We start from the raw sequence: 18305 nt of genomic DNA, 5'->3' as shown, positions 1-18305 counted from the left end.
ACATCAGCAGACATTTTGATGCTTTCATGTTATACTCCATTAAAAAAAATCTTTTAGATCTCCCAATTGCTTGAATTGAATAAATTTGCCTTTGAATTACAAAGTGCAGACTCAATCAAACTCTACTTTCTTTGAATTTTGAACCTCCCATTTAAATCATCCCAGGAATAATTTGCATGGGCCTACTGAGATGTAAGATGTATGAGCTATGATACTTCAGGTCAATCAGCACCTCCTCTTATAACAGTGTCACTTTATCTAATCTAAGTGGCAAATCCAAAGATAAACCTACCATCCCGTGTGTGATGCTACATTTTGTTTTTGCCATTTCTGCTTATCAATTGAACTGCAATTTTGCTGAACAAGATGAATAGTAAAGGGGCAGCACAAGAATAAGAAGCAGAAGTAGACAACCATTTTTGCCTTTTGGCATTATCTTTTTAAAGGTCTATGGAAATTCTCAGTCATCCAGGTCAGGGTTGTCCCCAAGGTGCTTTTTCAAGAGGCAACTGGACTTTCTTGTTTTTTCTTTGAAGAGATGGATGAGAAGTGAATCATCTTCAAAGAAGAAACAAGAAAGTCCACTTAAAAAAGCACCTTTGGGATATCTTTTTAAAGATAAGTTTTAAAATATAATTGTATTTGAATTATAATTTCATCAGCATTGTGGTGCATTCATTTTTTTATTGAGAGACATGCCTTTCAACAGTTAAAGTTTATTTCATTGCTTTTCTGTCAAACAAAATATGGCTAATATTAGTCATATGAAAGCTCACATGTTTTCATGCCTTAAAAGAGTGGTGGGGTAATATTTACATTTTGTTGCAATAAAATCTCCTCTAGAGATTCTACTGTCCCTGCCACATTCAAATCATTTTTATAATGAAAATAAGCAGGCACAGAAACATGAAAATATCTATAATTTCTTCCCTGCAATGAAAATTTTTGATCTCAACTAGGCAAGCTTAACTAAACTAGCCAGCATCTATATTAGTATGTCTGTCTTCATGTGTGTACATATTGTTCTCAACAGGGAAACCTGCTGGCTGTAAGTTGAACAGTCTAAAAATATTAAAGGATGAGAATTTTCAAACAGTGGATCATAGCAATGATAGATCTTTTGATGTTTGTCCTTTGTAAACACTAATCTATCACTGCAGCCGTTAAGCCTGAAGTCTCTAGAGCAATAGCTGAAGCTTTTAAAAGCAGCTACATTTTCAGTAAAATCATAACATCACAGTTTTTGCTGTGTTGAAAATTATTAATATTCTTAATGCTGATGAAGTAGGAAGGATGCTTTTCTTTGTGAAAATCCCAAAATTATGTGTAAATTTTTATTAGAAACATATCAAAACATAGAAAACTGATGGCAGAAAAAGATCTATCAGTAGTGTTCCATTCAGTCTACCCTTCGAGATTATTTTTGTTTTCTATTTATTTATCATTTTTAATTATTTATTTTATTTTATTTTTGTTGAATGATGGACATGTTTATTCCAAGCATATTTAAAATCAGTTACTGATGATTGATCCACTACCTCAGCTGGAAGTTGGTTCCAAGTTTCCAATTATTCTTTCTGTAAAGTAACACTTTCTAACATTAATTTTGAACGTCCCTCCTGTCACTTTGAGGTTGTACCCCCATGTTCATGATTTTGGCTGTCTTCTAGAACCTTGTTTTTAGAGCTATGATGGCACAATGGTTAGAATGCAGTACTGCAGGCTAACTCACAGCTCACTGTCAGGAGTTCGATTCTGAACTGCTCAAGGTTGACTCAGCCTTCCATCCTTCTGAGGTCAGTAAAATGAGAACCCAAATTATTTTGGGGGTGATATGCTGACTCTGTAAACTGCTTAGAGAGGGCTGTAAAGAACTATGAAGTGATATATAAGTCTAAGTACTATTGCTATTTACGCTCTTAATATATTTAAAGTTTTCAATCATGTCACCCCTTTCTCTTCTGTCCTCCAGGCTGAACATATTAAGTTCCTCCAGTTTTTTTTATTTTTCTGTGAAATGATGGAGAGTATAACAGCTAACATAAACCTATTAGTGAAAGAGGAAGAGAAATCACAGCATTTTCATGTCAATCTATAAAGTTCCCTAGCAGTAATTCAGTTATACATCTGCAACTTCATGTATAACTTGCATAGATCAGTCTCTCTTTGCATAACTTCTATTATTCACAAATCATGTTCTGTAGAGTCGTTATAGGCTTATGGTTTTTGCCTGAATGAGTTTTATGAACTGAGACCGTTTAAGAACAAATGTCTGGTGGATCCCAACATCCTGTCCTCAATAAATAAGGCCACATTCTAATGAAGAGCTTTGTTCTTTAATGGAAATGATTCAGGTAACAAGAGATCCAGTCATTTTATTGCTGGCAGTGGAAATGTATCCTTCTTCTCTAAGACTGAACCTTGAAGAAGCCAATGCTGCAATCATCATCTGACCTGTTTATCTGTTCCCCTGTGATATCATACACACACACAAATCCTCTGCTCTATTATTTGAACACTTGAATCATTTATTTTATTCCTTTAAAAAAGCTGGGTGGAAATGACAAATTAAAGAATAGACCTTGTACCATTTTTTAAAAAAGCAAACAACTAGAATCAAGGGAAGGAGGGAAGCAAAAAAGCTGAACTAGCATTTAACTCTCTAGTATGCATTCCTATAACTTGAGTTCCAAAAATGGGAAAGGCTTCGCTTGTGCTGTATCAAAAATATAAACTTAGGAACATTTCATATTTTAAATATTCTATGAATATTGCATTTGTCTTTACCCATGGGTACTTGTGCCTTAGGACAGAAGCATTGAGCTTTCTGACTAATAGCTGTTATATAATGACTGCAAAAGCACTCAGTATTCCCATCTTCCATGCATTTCCCTCTGTGATTTCTGGCCTCATTTATTTTAGTACTAAGGGTTTTTTTTTGTTCTGTTACTTAAAACCTTGCTTTGAAAGCTCATGGGTCTAGGAAATTGGTGTAGGCAAATTCTTTGAAAGGGATGCTTTACAATATGCAGTAGTGTGTAAGTGGAAGCTTTCTTTCAAACATTAAAGCAGCTGCCTCTTTTTCCCAACTCTGGCATCTTCTTGAGAACACTTTCAGATTATCTGTTTTCCAATATAGTAAAACTGGAAAAAGAGGTAGCTGCTTTAATGAGTTGAAGAAAGATGACTCAGATAGTCTCTTGCGCACTGAAACACCTCTTTCAAAAGCTTTGCATAGCCGTATTAAATAGATTACTAATTCTAAACATGATGAGTTTCACTGATGATCCCAAGCTACTAAGAATTAATTTAATTTAGGACCATAATAACTTATATGAACAAATGACCAAACTGTTTTTCAGCTGAACTTGCAGTTGAAAATATACTACCTACATATAGTAACTCAAACCGGTGTTCGAGTACAAGAGTTCCGGATCTAGCACGCGAGAAGCTGGGGCATTAGCAATGAAACATGACCTCAGCTCCAATATTGAAACAAAAATAACCAATTGTACTTTTGCTACATCAAGGTAATTAAAACTGACAAAAAAGCACTAACTTACTCAGCTGAAGAAGATACTATGTGTAAAATGGAGCCTACATATGTATCTGAAAGAAGATAGATAGATGATAGAGGATAGATAGATTAGATACAGAGGTGGTAATCTGCCGGTTCTGACCGGTTTGCCTGAACTGGTAGCAGAAATCGTGGGTGGCCCCGCCCACCTGCCCCAGCTCTACGGCATCCCACTTAGGCCCTTTTTAAAGGCAAAGTACATGGGTGCAGGTGGAGCGCATGTGCGGATGTGGCACGTGCACTCATATTTGCGAACCGGTAGGGAAGGTAAGTGAATATTATCATTGATTAAATAGATGATAGATAGATAGATAGATAGATAGATAGATGATAGATAGATAGATAGATAGATAGATAGATAGATAGATAGATAGATAGATAGATAGATAGATAGATAGATAGATGATAGAGTCTCCATCTATTGATTCTGTTGCATACACTCATACATACACACTCACAAAATTTTCCTGGTAGTTTCCTGTAACAAGTATTACTTGTGATCTGGCAAATTTTGCCAGATGTTACATTTTGCTGTAAATCATGATGTTGTAAGCTACAGCTTGTGCTGTCAGAATGAAAGTAAATCAACAGAAACATGATGTTCAGTTGTTTTAGCTGAACAAAAAATATGTCTATCCTTGTAACCTTAATTTGCAAGGACATTTTGCCCTGAAGATTTAATTGTGATTCTTGGTAATCTTTATATGTTATTTTCCTCTTCAGGCTAGAATATCAACATCATGTAGACACATTGTTACTTTGTATAGTAATGTTTGGTTCTGTTTATCCTTGATGTTTTATCTCCCATGTGTTAGTAGCCGGGTAATGGAGGTTAAAATGATTAATTTCCTCAAGTGCTGGTTATAACCAATTAACAAGAATTACTCATCACACTATGCCATGGTTTGGTTAACTATGATAGCTGACTAAGGGCAATTGCCTGGTCCTACACAGCACCAAGAAATAAACTATGGTTTACAAACCAAAATGGCTCGGTTCTTACTCCACGCAACATCAGTTTTATGATTTAAAGTGTGAACTTATTCATCTATACTCTCCCTCAAAATGTTTCATTTATTATAAAATTTGTATTGAATTGCATTTGCTGAGATTCTCACACAGCCATTAATTATACAGTAATCAAGTGCTATGCTATTACAATAGTATGTTTCTCAAAAATAGTGAAAAGCCACATAACTTAGTATAAAGAGGCTATTTCTTTTTGACTCAAACTGCATTTTGGCAGGAATTATGGCACCTATGGAGGGAAGGAGGTGAATTCTATTAACTAACAATCTCCTGCTGGATGTTTGCTGGAAGAACTTTTCAACCTTGGGAAAGAAATGGTTCAGGTAGTCCACATACAATGCCCACTTTGAAAGTAACCTTCCACTTAAACAATGTTTGGCCTTCATGCAACTTTGATCTAGTCTTCTTCCTTCTGCCAGTCTTCTTCAGGGATTCTAGTCTGAACCTAAGGTTCAGTTCAAGGTGGAATTTGTTTGTTTAGAATAACAAAATGGAAAAAGTGGAAACAAACCAAGCAACTAAATTATTTTGGGATACGTATACATGTATAGCTGGCAGCTTCACCTAACCATGTTGGAATAGCTGCCAAAGACTGTTTCAAGGAACTCTGGGAAAATATCCAAACAAATACATGTTTTGTTTAGGGCAGACCAGAAATCTTCAAGAGACCAGATGAGAGGGAAGTTCAAAGACTGCAGAAAGAGTAGAATATTTGGAGAAATGTGATTAATCTTGTATCTGCACTGTGTCTTTCAGAGTAAACAAAGAGAAGAAATCTTAGAGCCATATTAATGTTCTATTAGTATCCATACCCTTAAATGACAGAATAAGTGTACTGAAGGGAAACACTGACACTAGTACCCCTTCCCAAATCTTTTAGAAATGAAAGGACATATCCAGAAAGTAACATCTTGAACTTGGATTGTCCAAATAATCTGAAATTATATGCAATAACTAGTTTTCTCCCAAGTCAATTTAATTGCACAGGTCAGCAGTACTTTAAAGTAAGTTTTGACCTGCCTAGATACAAATTGTCTAATAACATTTGAAGTGAGGATGGGTTTACTGTGGCCCTGTTTTGAGCTGTACTCAGTTTTTTACTACATACAGTAAGACCCTGTTGTACAAAACTCTTACTAACTCTTCCCCTGCAATTGATTTACTTTGCAGTGTTGCACTTGAATCAGTGGTGGTTTGCCAATTTTCTTACTACCGGTTTGGGCATGCTCCGGCTTGCGCCGCTTCCGCGCATAAGCATCAAGGCAGGTGGGTAGAGCCTCCCGCCGCAGCTACTACTAGTTCGCCTGATCTGGGCTGAACCAGCAGCAACCCACCTCTGACTTGCATGGTAATTGAGTAACTGGTCTTCATTTTCGGTTGGCAGTCAGAATTCTGTCATGTTTGTTGCCTTTATCTTTTTATATTTAAGATTTCCATATATGAGGTCTATGAGATCCTGGTACATATTGCCAGATTATCTAAAGTTGTCTTTTAGGCACATAATCTAAACAGTCCAATTCTACTTCTGCTTATTAAAAAAATAAGCCCATTCAGTGTGTCTTGCTCTCAGATTAACAGACAGCGCAGTAATGGAAAGCTGCCCGATTAGTTCATTGTTGCTTTGCTTTCTTTTATCTGTAAATAGTAGTCATAAAAATCAACAATAATTTTGCCTAAAGTATGGATATGATGATTTAAAAAAAAAACCCTACAAAAATGGAAGATTGTAACATACAGTATTTTTACCAGGGAAGTAAATACATATTTACCAAATCAAAAGGTTAATTTGGAAAGGAATGGCTCTCTGGAATAACCTGAACATACCTTTTCATATCAACCCAATGTCTTTCAACCCAACATGAGTTTTAAAATATTTGATGTCACTTTCTCATTTTGTAAAGAAGGTGAGCAAAACAGGGTTTTGCAGCACAGCCACATCTCAGGGAAGGCTTATGTGGTTTTAAATTATGCTTGGTAACCCAAGACATTATTGCTGCACAACAATGTCTTTGGCTACCAAGAGAGAGTAAGAGCCATCTTTCTATTGTCATCCTAGACACTAGGGCCTAGAGTAGGGGTGTCAAACTCATGGCCTGTGGGTTAGATGCGTCACAAGCTGGCCACCCCACCCCCATTTTGGCAAAGGGAGGGAAAAGTCATGATATGTCATGTGATGAAAACGTGACACTGTGAATTTGACGCCCCTGGCCTAGAAGGTAACAGAACAATTAAAAAATCAAACCCAGCAACTGCAGAAATGCAATAGTTGAGGTGGAAGTCAAACATTTCATACCTGGTTACAGAAAGAGAAACTTCTTTGTCTTGTCAGCAAAGCAGGAACTCTTTGGTCAAGGGCAGCTATATACCTACCTTTTGGCAGAATGAGAGAACCTTTGATGCTTTCCAATTCTGAGGACCTTTATGTAACTTTGGGTGGCGGGAGGGTACTTATTTGTGGTTAGAATTAAAAGGTTAAATGTGAAGGATAGGGACAACAGTCAAAACTCAAGTCTCAAAGTAGAAATGTTTTAAGCACTGGTTGAAGATAAGACATGGGGGAACTAGCTCTCAGCATAGCTTTTCAGCATCTCAAGAACTATGACAGACAATGATAGCTCTCCTTTTGCAAGCCTAGCCGTAGCTTTAAAGCTATTTAGATACTGACTTTATAGCACAAGGATGGGCATCATTATACTCCATCCCTTTTTATAACATCTTCATTTCCATGGGAGCTAATATACTTGCAATGGAATAAGGAGAGAAACCAACAATGGAACTGATTCTTTGTCTGAGCGAACTTAGGTTAGATAAACCAACTCTGACAAAAGAAGGATTGTGTTTTAAGCAAATGGAATTATAGACAAAGGAGCTAGCATTTCACTGGCCAAAATTTAACACATCAGAAAAAATAATAAACATGATGTTCAAAATATTAAAATTCAATATGTGCAACTAGAAGAGTAAAAAAAAAGGCAAAAAGATTCTGAGAAGAAGAAATCTGGAACATTATTAAAGTTTTTAATTGCAAAAAGAAAAAATAGCCTAAAGATAATCTGAAGGATTCAGACACGGATGTTGTGTTTCACTTATTAAATAAAGTTAATTTCAATGTAACTTGGTGAGGAGGAGAGGAGTTAACATGGTAGCATAATCAAGTGGCTTGTTAGCAAGTTGTTTTTGTAGCATAACCAAGTAGCTGACAGATCATCCTTAAATATATAGGTGTCCTCCAAATAGATTATCTTATTTCTTTCACTCACCAGATAGCCTTCAATATTGTTTTTCCTTCCTTTCTCACTGTACTCTCAATGTCCCTACTTAACTATAATAGGGACATATTTTGAAGTTGTTTGTGAAGAACATAGCAAACTATTTGAAATATGAAAACCCTAAAAATGTGTGTCTTTAAATATTTAGGTGCTAAATTAACTGAATTTTGCAAAAAATAAATCCAAATCCAAAACCTTTTGTATCTGTACACACATTCCACAACTCACTTGTTAACTTTCCTTAGATCACACAGAATGTAGAACATTCTAAATACTAACAACAATTAAATTCACCCACAGCCATTTAAAGTGGTGTAAACAAAAATAAGCTCTAATGCTTACTCTAATTGTAGCAAATGCAGACACTGCATCTCCATCAGCAACAGTAGCAAATATTCTGCACAAAAGCTTACTCATTAGGGAGATTTACTGGACAGCTTTTTATTGGAGGAGGAAACACATCCCACTGCTGATGTTGCAGAGGAGAAATGCTTATAACGTGCAATATAAAAGTTGTGAGATTGTATAGGAGGTGCTTGTTTTCCGTTAACAGATGTAAACTTAAAGAAAACTTAAAAGTAATACTTATAAAAACTAATTCAAACTAATCCAAATGTTCATTGCAGGATTTCCCTCTCCAATTGCATGCTTTAATTAGTATATTATTTCTTGACACAACGTATAGTTTGCATTTAATCTGTTAAATTGAAATGGTGCTGCAGTAACTTGCTAACATTAGAATTAAGCCTTGATTTCCATTGTAATTGAAAGTGAGCATTTCGAATTGCTTCACATATAGGGAGGTATAATTTTGACTTTAAGGAAAATTGGCCTTTTTAAATTAAAGGAAGCCTTTGACTGGGCTTGGTTGCTGTTATTCCAAGAGGAAAAAAAGTCTTCCTTGCTTTTGACCAGCTTAACATACGCTTTCTCTGACATAGCGCCTTTGTGCTATTATGCAGCAGATTGGATCTAAAACTTAGGAGGGAGCCTGACCTGTCTGCATTTTTTAGTCCTTCTCCTCCCCTGTCCTTTATTTTCCTTCTTTGAGCTATCCATGAGCAGAGGACTAGACTACAAGAGAAAGACACCAGGTATTAGCTTGCACAGACAATGAGATGTTATCTCACAAAAGGCTCCCCAGAGTAGTGACAGCTCAGCAGCTATACTTGGTACAAAGAAAAACCTAGTCTCTGTTGTTTGGGGCTTTTTTTATCTTTAGATTCGATTCTAGTTAAATCTTTTGAAGGCACTGACTGAAATACTAGTGCCCTTATAATCCCTCCCTCTGCTCCTGTGAATCCAAACTATTCATGGATGATCTAATTGAATATGTGCAGAAGGGGGAAATTGCCAATGATGATATACTTTGGCTTTAATAATAATCTTGGTGTCTAACACAGCATTGCATCTTAATACATGATAAATTAAAAGCAAGTAATCATAGCACTAATGAATAATAGATCAGCTATAATATTAAAGGAAAATAATGGTCACTTTTTCCACCATCTATACGTGACTAACATTGGCAATCCAGCACATTTGATTTAATTTTGAGAGGCCATGTCTCATTGTGATGACAGAAGATTCATTAAAAACTTATTGATATTCCCAACTCAACCTCTGTATCAGATAAAGGGTAATGATAGAATTACTCATTCGTTCCTCAAGTTAAAAACAAAGACTTATTATCATGATTCTCAGATTCCATTAGGCTGCTTTCTTGCTGAATTATTTGAAGCCATAGTCAGCAGAGAAAAGGAATTTAACTGCAAAAAGTGTATCTATAACTATCAGTGTACTTTATAAAGGTTAAGAAAGAGCCCAAACAAAACAATTCTTTTTCACATTTTCTACTCAAAGGGAAATGGGATTCCCTCTTGAGAGTCAACATCCAGGCCACATTCCTGCATCCATACATCAGTATATGTACAACAAACATCAATACAGACGTACACATTACACGCACAATCACAAATCAGAGGACAACATTCTAGATAATTGCTTGCTCAGACATAATGAAAAGGCAGATTAAGCAAGCATATTAATATGAAAGTAGCACAAAAGGTGGGGAGGACATTAAACACATTTAGAAATACTAGCTGGCTTTGATTTTTAAGGATGCTAAACATAAGGCTCTGACATTACAAAAATTTACACCTTACAGCATAAGCAAAGAAGTTCAGTTGAAGAGACGAAAATAGTGCTAAGAAGACATTGACACAGAAACACCAATAAAAGCTTTTAAGGCAGCCATATTGAAGCATTAGTGCAAGGATGTCAAGTTGGTTCAAATAAAATACTAATACAAACTAAAAATAATCATAGAGCAGACAGCAAGGAAAGCATATCTACCCAACACAAACACAGGGAAACAAAACATACACAGATATTGGGGAGGTGGTGTTCCACTCATTTAATTCCATAATTTTGAAAGCTGCTGCTGCTGATACAACAGCTATCCTCCATCCATAAACTCCACCCGCCCTTTATTTGGTTTCCCGTTTTCAGAAAAATCTAGTTATGTTGAGGAAAAGCCATCTTTCCGCTGACCAAAGAATCCAGATAGGAAAACAATTGAAAACTCATTGTTGGTCCTTGTATCAGCTTGTAAAGCAACTTGCTTGCCCAAGATTCTTTTCTTTAAAAAAAAATACTTACCACAATACCTGGAGAAAGGGGATGTTAAAGGGAGCAAGTTTCCAGCTAAAACAAAGAAGCGAGCTAAAGAGAAAGAAAGTGCAAGTGAAAGATAGAAAGCACTCTTTAGAGAGGACAAAAAGAAAAGGGAGGTAGCTAGTGAAAGCAATTTTATATGAAGGAAGAGAAAAAGAAGGTCCTGAAAAGTTAGGAAAAAAATTGCAAATGTAAGGACCAAGACTATGTGATAACTGCATTTCAATGAAAAATTGATTAGAATCCAGGAAATTATTGGTGTGCAGTAGTACATTTGTTAACATGTGTAGAACCAGTACAGATTTTGAAGATATCAGAGGAGTGATCAGAGTACATATATATTGTATGGTATTGTGGAAGATAGTGTACTAATAGTAGAGTTCAACTCTTAGCATCTTCATATATTTTGGTCACTGTATATTTAAATTGTTAGGAAGTGTACAACCAGGTTTATGAATGTTTTACTTATAATTGTCAATGGAAATATTGTATTACCTGAGATAAAATACAAGAATAATGACTATTACTCCTAAAGGTTATGGATTTTTTGGAATAAATACTTTTGGGAATTATTCTTAAACTGAGACAAAAATGTTTATAGTTCCATAACTTTCAGACAAACCTACTACAAAATTATAAACTAAATTACCAGCTGCATATCCCAGAAGAAGGAGGAGGTATAAATAATATGCTAATTAAAAAGTGCCCCAAAATGTTGATGAAGTTAACATAGGTTTGCTTTCTTTGTGAACTGTAATAAGTAAGAATCATAATCAGACACGGAAGCTCTGCTTGGGTAAATATGCTAGCAAGAATCATAGCTTTTTATACATCGGGTTAGCATAATGGGGGGGACATATTTATTTATTTGCAAGTTGGATCAGTTTAATGGGAAGGCATATTTTGGAAATACTCTGCATGGAAAATGACCTCTCAGATTTAAGCTCCTCTCAAGCTTATTATACTAAATTTCTAGAGCAGACTTGAAATGAACTTGGCTCTTTAAATAATGACATGGGCAGTTTCTCTTAGTACTTAACCTGTCCAGAAGACATTATAGGGAAGTAATATAAAGACACAATTAAATAAAAAAAGAGACACTTTTTTCCTATAGATAAAGTGTCTCTAATATGAGGAACTTCAGGGGCTATTCCTGAATCCAACTGCTGAGTTGCTATAGTGAAAATATTGCATTTTATTACTGTCAGCAATGTACAATAAATCTAAGCCTTCTGCTTTATTTTTTAGATGCCCATAAAACAATGGCATTGTTTTTCTAAAACATCATAGTCATGCATATAATTGCAGCAGTGCCATATTGCTTGCCCCCACTCCAGGGATCATACAGCTCCAACTTTTGTGGGTAACTATTTTTTTGGGGGGGAATTGATCTGTTCCTTCCTCATGCTTCTGCAACACCTAAATATCAGGGGATATTGTTATGTCTGGTGACCTAATTCAGATGCTAAGCTCTTGAGAATCTCAGAATCACCACAATCATTTTATATACGTAATTTTATTTTATCTGTCATTTCCTAGAAGGTGAAAATAATAATTTCATATCTAGACAAATAGAACCCCCCTACCAAAACATAGTTTACAGAAATCCCCCCCCCATTCAAGGACAGACAATAAAGCATTGAACACTGAGTATATACACATCTTGGTATTTGATCCTTAACATATGCAATCACTCTTACCAGTGATTATTGAAACAAATAATGGGAGACATATAAAGTCCTAGATGCTATAAAAGAATCGCTCCATCTTCTCATAATTTTTTACAAGTTATTGTTAACATTGCCTGTGATTTTAATGCAAAATGCCTCTGTTAGCAAACAAAGAACAGCATATATCTGAGCTAGTCCCCTTGAATTTATTAATTGAAAAATTATTAATGCTGATGATGAATAGGGGAACTACTCCCTTTTGCTTGTTTTAGAACAGAGCCCATTTTCTAGGTGACATTAGCTTCCAACAAGCAACCTTGATACACTCCTTAGTGTCAGTGCCTAGGAGGAGGCTCAAGTGCTCTGGCTCTTTTGTTCCTCAAGGATTCTATTTCAAACCAGTTTAAAATCACAAAAATGAATAAGTCCTTTTTTTTTTTACAGGAGAGACGAGTCGCCAAGGTGGAATTGAAGTGATGTTGGTGGCTTGATAAGAAAAGAGCATACTGTGGCCAAGGTAATCTTCATTATTACACAGAGATTGCTACTTGCGGTATTTTTCACACATCAATAAACAAATGTTTAAATTTTGTTCCCAATGTTCTATAAATGATTGGGTTTCAGCAAAAAAATAAATACATGCAGTTTTGAAAAAGGAACTCTCCTTGACATACACACAGACTGAATTACTCACAAGGCTGCTTGTCTAACATGTTGTGATTCCTAAAAGACTTCTCTAAAATTTGAAGGACCTAACTTTTCTGCCTACTCTGAATGATTATTAGGCAGACCTACAGGTTCAACATCAGAGTAGGTACTTTACCTATGCATCTTCAAACTCTAAGATTTGACTACATCAGGGTGTCCTCCCACACCCTAGAATAAGAGTGAGCAAAAGATTGATTGGAATGATACCATATCACACATTAAATTGCCCCCCAAAAAGTTGGGGAACCAAGAGGGAGTTTATATGTAAAAGAACTAAGAGCTCCACCATGTTTGATATGAAATATTACTGTGTTCAATACAAGAAAATACCTATAGCAATATATACTTTTTGCATCAACTTCCAAATAACAGGCACTGTGCTTTCAAAAAAATGTAAAAAGCAGATTCCCCAAGCCTGAATTCTATTCATCTCTAGACCTTGCATGATTTTTTTTCTTAAAATGTGCCTTTTAAGCGAAACATTTATGGTGTTCCAATTTTCGGTTTAGCTTCTTTCCCCTTTATCTTTGAAGTAAGCACACTTCTAAGGAAAGAGACTATTGTGTAGGAGCTTTCTCTAAGCATTGCAAACGTTCCTACAACTTGGAATAGTAAGCAATATGAATATGTGGGAGCAGATGCTCCTGACTGAAGATTATGTTCTTTCTTCTAGATAACTTATGAAAACATACAAAACAGAGAGACACAAACACATACAAAAACAGAGAAAGAGAAAGAGGAATGTTAATATTATTAGCAAATGCTCAGAAAGATATCTTAGACAAAAATCTCAATTCAGAAAAGAAGAAAAAAAAAGAAAGGGCAAGGGAAGTGGCCAAATACTGATTTTAATTAGAAACATTTAGGTCAAAAGGACTTGCTTAACATCAAGGATGAAATGGCCATAAAATGCAAACTAAATGGCCATGCAGAATATGGTCCTTTGACATAAAACCATATATAGAACTATCTGAGAGTTTAGGGTGCTCCATATCAGAAAGTATGTTCAGGCGGGTATTTTTTTAATAGTTTAATTACTGCAGTTAATTTGAACTGTTCTACTTCTACCTAGCTGACCCAAGAGGGGGAAAAAACCAACACCTTCCATCCGACTAAATCAAAACCAGGATCTCCACCGTGAGATAACGATGCTGCTATCGCCCCTCCCCCGCCCGACACCGAGCTCTCTCCTCCGAGATTGAAAAAAGGAAGCCCCGCTGGATGCTCCCAGCCTCTCCCGAGGGCACTTTTCGCACATCGTAACATTTTTCGATCTTTTGTGCCTGCGTTTATAAAGCAAAAGAAGCAGCGGCTGCTATAGGTTTCTGCCCTACTCCGACACGAGGGTTACCTTTCCAAAGACCCGAACCAAGCAGAAGGCGAGGGGGTGGGAGGGAGGCGAAAAAGGGATCCCGCTAGTGAGAGTTTCAGCTCAGGAGAAGAAAGAAAGTTAGTTCGGGATCCAACGTCGCAGAGCTGCTGGTCCAAGTGGGAGTCTTAACACTTCCCCGGGTTTTTGTTTTTTTTAACCTACTTTCAAACTCTCCGGTTGCCCATCTGAAGGCGCCTTCCTGCCCCTTCTTCTGGGGGTGCCCAGCCTCCCTTTCCCCAACAATGCCCGAGAAATCTGCCTGCTACCCACCAGGGCATCTTCCGCGAGTCGGCTTAAGGAAGAGCTTCAGACACACCGAGGATCCTCTCCCTCTCTTACACACCCACCGCCACCTTCGTCTTTGGTCCCCCAATTCTCTTTTAGCACCTCTCCCCCGCTTTCCCTTTTCGCAGATCTGGAGGCAGCGGCTACTTTCAAAGGCTCCTGGAGGTGACCCCCCCCCCCAGAAGAAGCCTCGCTCCCGCTCCCCTTCTCATCCTTCCTTTGCAAGATCGGTCCCGAGACTCCCGGCTCCGAAGCACCAACACGCCCCAAAAGAGAGGCTCGGGCTCCCTTTCCCGCTGAAGACTCGCTCAGAGAGGGGGAAACCCAACACGAGGTCCGGTGTTTTTACCGGCTTGGAGCTTTTCGGGAAAAAAAAAAGATGACAGTTCAATCTCCCCACAAATAAAGAGGCGTTTATCCTGCTCTACCTCCCTCACCCCCCGGAGCCGGGAAGTCGCCCTCAGCCACCTGGGCAAAAGGCAAGGCGAACCTAGCGAGAGCGGTGAACAAGCGGGGGAGACGCGGACTCCTACCTTGAGCGCCTTTGCGGACAGTCCCTGGTGCTGCCGCCGCTACTGCCGTCCTGTCCTCTCTGGCAGAGGTGAAGAAGGGACCCGCTCGCCCCCTGGCCGCCAGCTTCCTTTGCCTGCCTCTCCTCCACCCGCCCACCTTCTGCCCGGACGAGCAGCGGGAGGGGGTGCTGCCGAGAGAACAGCCTCTCTCTCTCTTTCTCTCTCTTGCTTTCTCTCTCTCTCTCTCCCCCCCCAATCTCATTTTGCAGCCCGCAGTGACGAGCTCGCTCCTTTCTGCCTGTCATTCATTCCCTCCTCTCAACTCTCCAACGCGGCGCTTCGCTCGTCCTTTTCCAAGAGTCCCTGCGCCGCCGCCGCCGCTACCGTCTTTGCTTACGGCTCGGGCTGCTGCAGAGCCGCGGCCAAGCGGGAAGGAAACGCTCGGTCCGAGAGAACAAAGCGGCCAGTGGCGGGCACCGCCGGCCCACCGGCCAGCCAATGAGGAGCCAGGAAGGGCATCAAAGGGGACCTTTACCTGCGCTCCATCCGTGTGGAAAGCGCGAGGGAGGGAGGGAAAGAGAGAGGGAGGGAGGACTTTCTCGGGCGGCGATGAGGGGGTGGGTGGTGCCGGGACCTCTCGGGTCATTGTCGTCAGTGCACAACTCCTGGCCCCCAAATTCTGGAGGGGCGGCCAGGAAGGAGCCCTCCGCACTTTCCACCTTTCCCTCAGCAGCCTTTATGGGCTCTTCCCCCCCCCCCCCCTCTTCGCTTGACTCAGGCAGGGCTCGGGGAGATTGATATGGTAATAAGCGCGGGGTGGCCATACTTTCTCATTACTGTGGAAACCGAGGGGGGTAGGGAGTTCAGGACAAAGGCCGTAAGCGAGGAGAACAAAACCAGTGGCTGGCCCTGGAATGTCTGCCATTTCTCTCTCTCTCTCTCTCCCTCTCCTCGCGGCCTCCTCCTCCTGCCTTTTTTTAAAAAATTCAAAGCGCCCATTTGCAAAACATAAAGGGACAAGACCGCTGGGGGAGAGGACAAAAAGAGAGAGAGAGAGAAGAGGTGAGCGAGGAGGTCCCTGCTTTCCTTCCACTCTCTCTTCCCGGAACGCTTCCCCTGCTCGTCAGACCTGCAGCATACATGTTCACGGAATGGAGCTCGTTAAAGTTACCCCACATGGAGTTTTAAAGGGAGGATTGGGGGAGGGGCAGTGGCAGAGGAAGCGCAAGAATTTGCTGACAGAAATGGGCGCCGGCCTTGTCTTAACGATTCATCCAGGGGGTAGTTAAGCGTTTCTAAGGAAGGGTCTCGGCTATCTAGAAAATAGCCTCTCTTCCCCACCCCACCCCCAACCGCTGTAACTTAAGGCGGTGGAAAAGTGTAGACAGGACAGCAGCTTCAGCCGTGGGGAGTCTTTGCCCCCAAACCAGAGACTTGGAAGCTCCCTGGTGCAGTCTCGGTTTCAAACTTCTCAGGCTCCTCTGTGTTTCACCCAGCATGTTTTTCCACCGGTTTATTTATGGGACCACACTGCTGTAGATGTAGCAGGGCCAGGATAAAGGAATATTCCACAATTACTGTATACTGCACCCTCACCACCATCCAGACCTTCCGCACAGCCCTCAAGACCTGGCTCTCCCATCAGGTCTGGGGATAGGTTCCCAATTTACCCGCCCGAGTGTTGACTGTTGAATGCAAGTTGTGTTTTTATTATTTTCTTTTTTTGCTCACATATTGTCTGTCTTTGATCGTGCACCCCCTCCCCTTTGATTGTAAACCGCCCTGAGTCCCCTCAGGGAAAAGGGCGGTCTATAAATCTCAATAAAATGAGTAAATTGAGAAAATGAGTAAAAATATGATGCCCCTTTTGTACGGATTTTAGACACAAAAAAATAGCAGAAAAAAGATGAACATTGCTTCCTGTTTAATTCTTGGGTAATATTTGTATTCGTGAAACTTTTCCCGCCAGAGAGGAGTAGATTTCTATACATCTTGTTCATCACAAAATATAGCTTAGGGGAAAGTGAAAAGAAGCTTTCTACCATTTCTCCATAGGAAAGATAGAGAGACAGAGAGGGGGGGGAGGGGAGATAGAGATAGATGTATCTACTTTGTGAAAGATGGATGTAGTTGTGAAAGATGCTTGGTATCTTTATCTTAACCAAATCACTAAGGTAGAGGTAAGTGCTGAGTTTGGAAAACTTAATTAAGGGACAAAAAAATAGCAACATCCTGAAGATATGTCTTATTACCAGAAATGCATTGGTGATGTATTATTAGAATTCACTTCTCATGCCTGATTTTATGGAAACAACTATGACTCAGTGACAGAGCATATAATTTGGAAGTCAATCTCAGCATCTTCAGTAGAATAAGGCTACCAAGAATAGGATTACAATTTTGAACTGCAATATTCCAGGTGAACACCTGATAGTAGCAAAGATACAGAAAATTCTAACCTTTTGCTACCATCTTGTGGTTGCCTGGATTTTGCAGCTCATATATGCCAAACTTGCCAAACAACCAAATGTACCATAATCATTTTTTAGACAATACAAAATTGGAAAGACGTGATCTAACTTAATGTAATAGAGAATATAGAAGGGATCTTGGAAGTCTTTTAGTCCATCTCCCTGTCCAAACAGGAGACCCCAAACCATTCTGAACAAATCTCTTCTTAAAATGCTCCAGTGATGGAGCACCCACAACTTTTGGAGGCAAGCCATTCCATATAGGACAACTTCCTCTCTTAATTGGAATCACATCTATGTCCCAATAGTCTGAATTTATGTAAGAAGAAATTCAACTGCACAATTTGCTTAGAATACAGCCTACTGCTTTTAATGAACTCACCCATGACCAGGAGGTTGTATTAGCAGTGAGTTCATGGGGGAAGGGGTGAGGAATGGTGCAAGATGAAGGAAAAGGACATACAGACCTACTTCTGGTAGCAAAGAAGCTATGAAGGGGGGGGGGGTATCACTGACATGCTTTGCCTAAGGGCACCATAACTTTCCTTATCTAATGATGTTTAGATGACTGCAGGCTCTCCCCTGATTCTGCCTAGCGGCTAAATCTGACCTATATTTTCTGATTTTCACCTATCAGCAACTTCCTTCTGGAGACCAAACCAGATAAATGCTACAAGAGTGAGCTGCAATAGTCAGGGAACTATTGCTTATTCTTCTTAACCTAGTAATGATATTG

This window comes from Thamnophis elegans, chromosome 2, assembly GCF_009769535.1.
Source record: "Thamnophis elegans isolate rThaEle1 chromosome 2, rThaEle1.pri, whole genome shotgun sequence".
Classification (NCBI taxonomy): domain Eukaryota; kingdom Metazoa; phylum Chordata; class Lepidosauria; order Squamata; family Colubridae; genus Thamnophis; species Thamnophis elegans.
The sequence above is the reverse complement of the archived record's forward strand: the minus strand, read 5'-3'. Positions refer to the sequence as shown.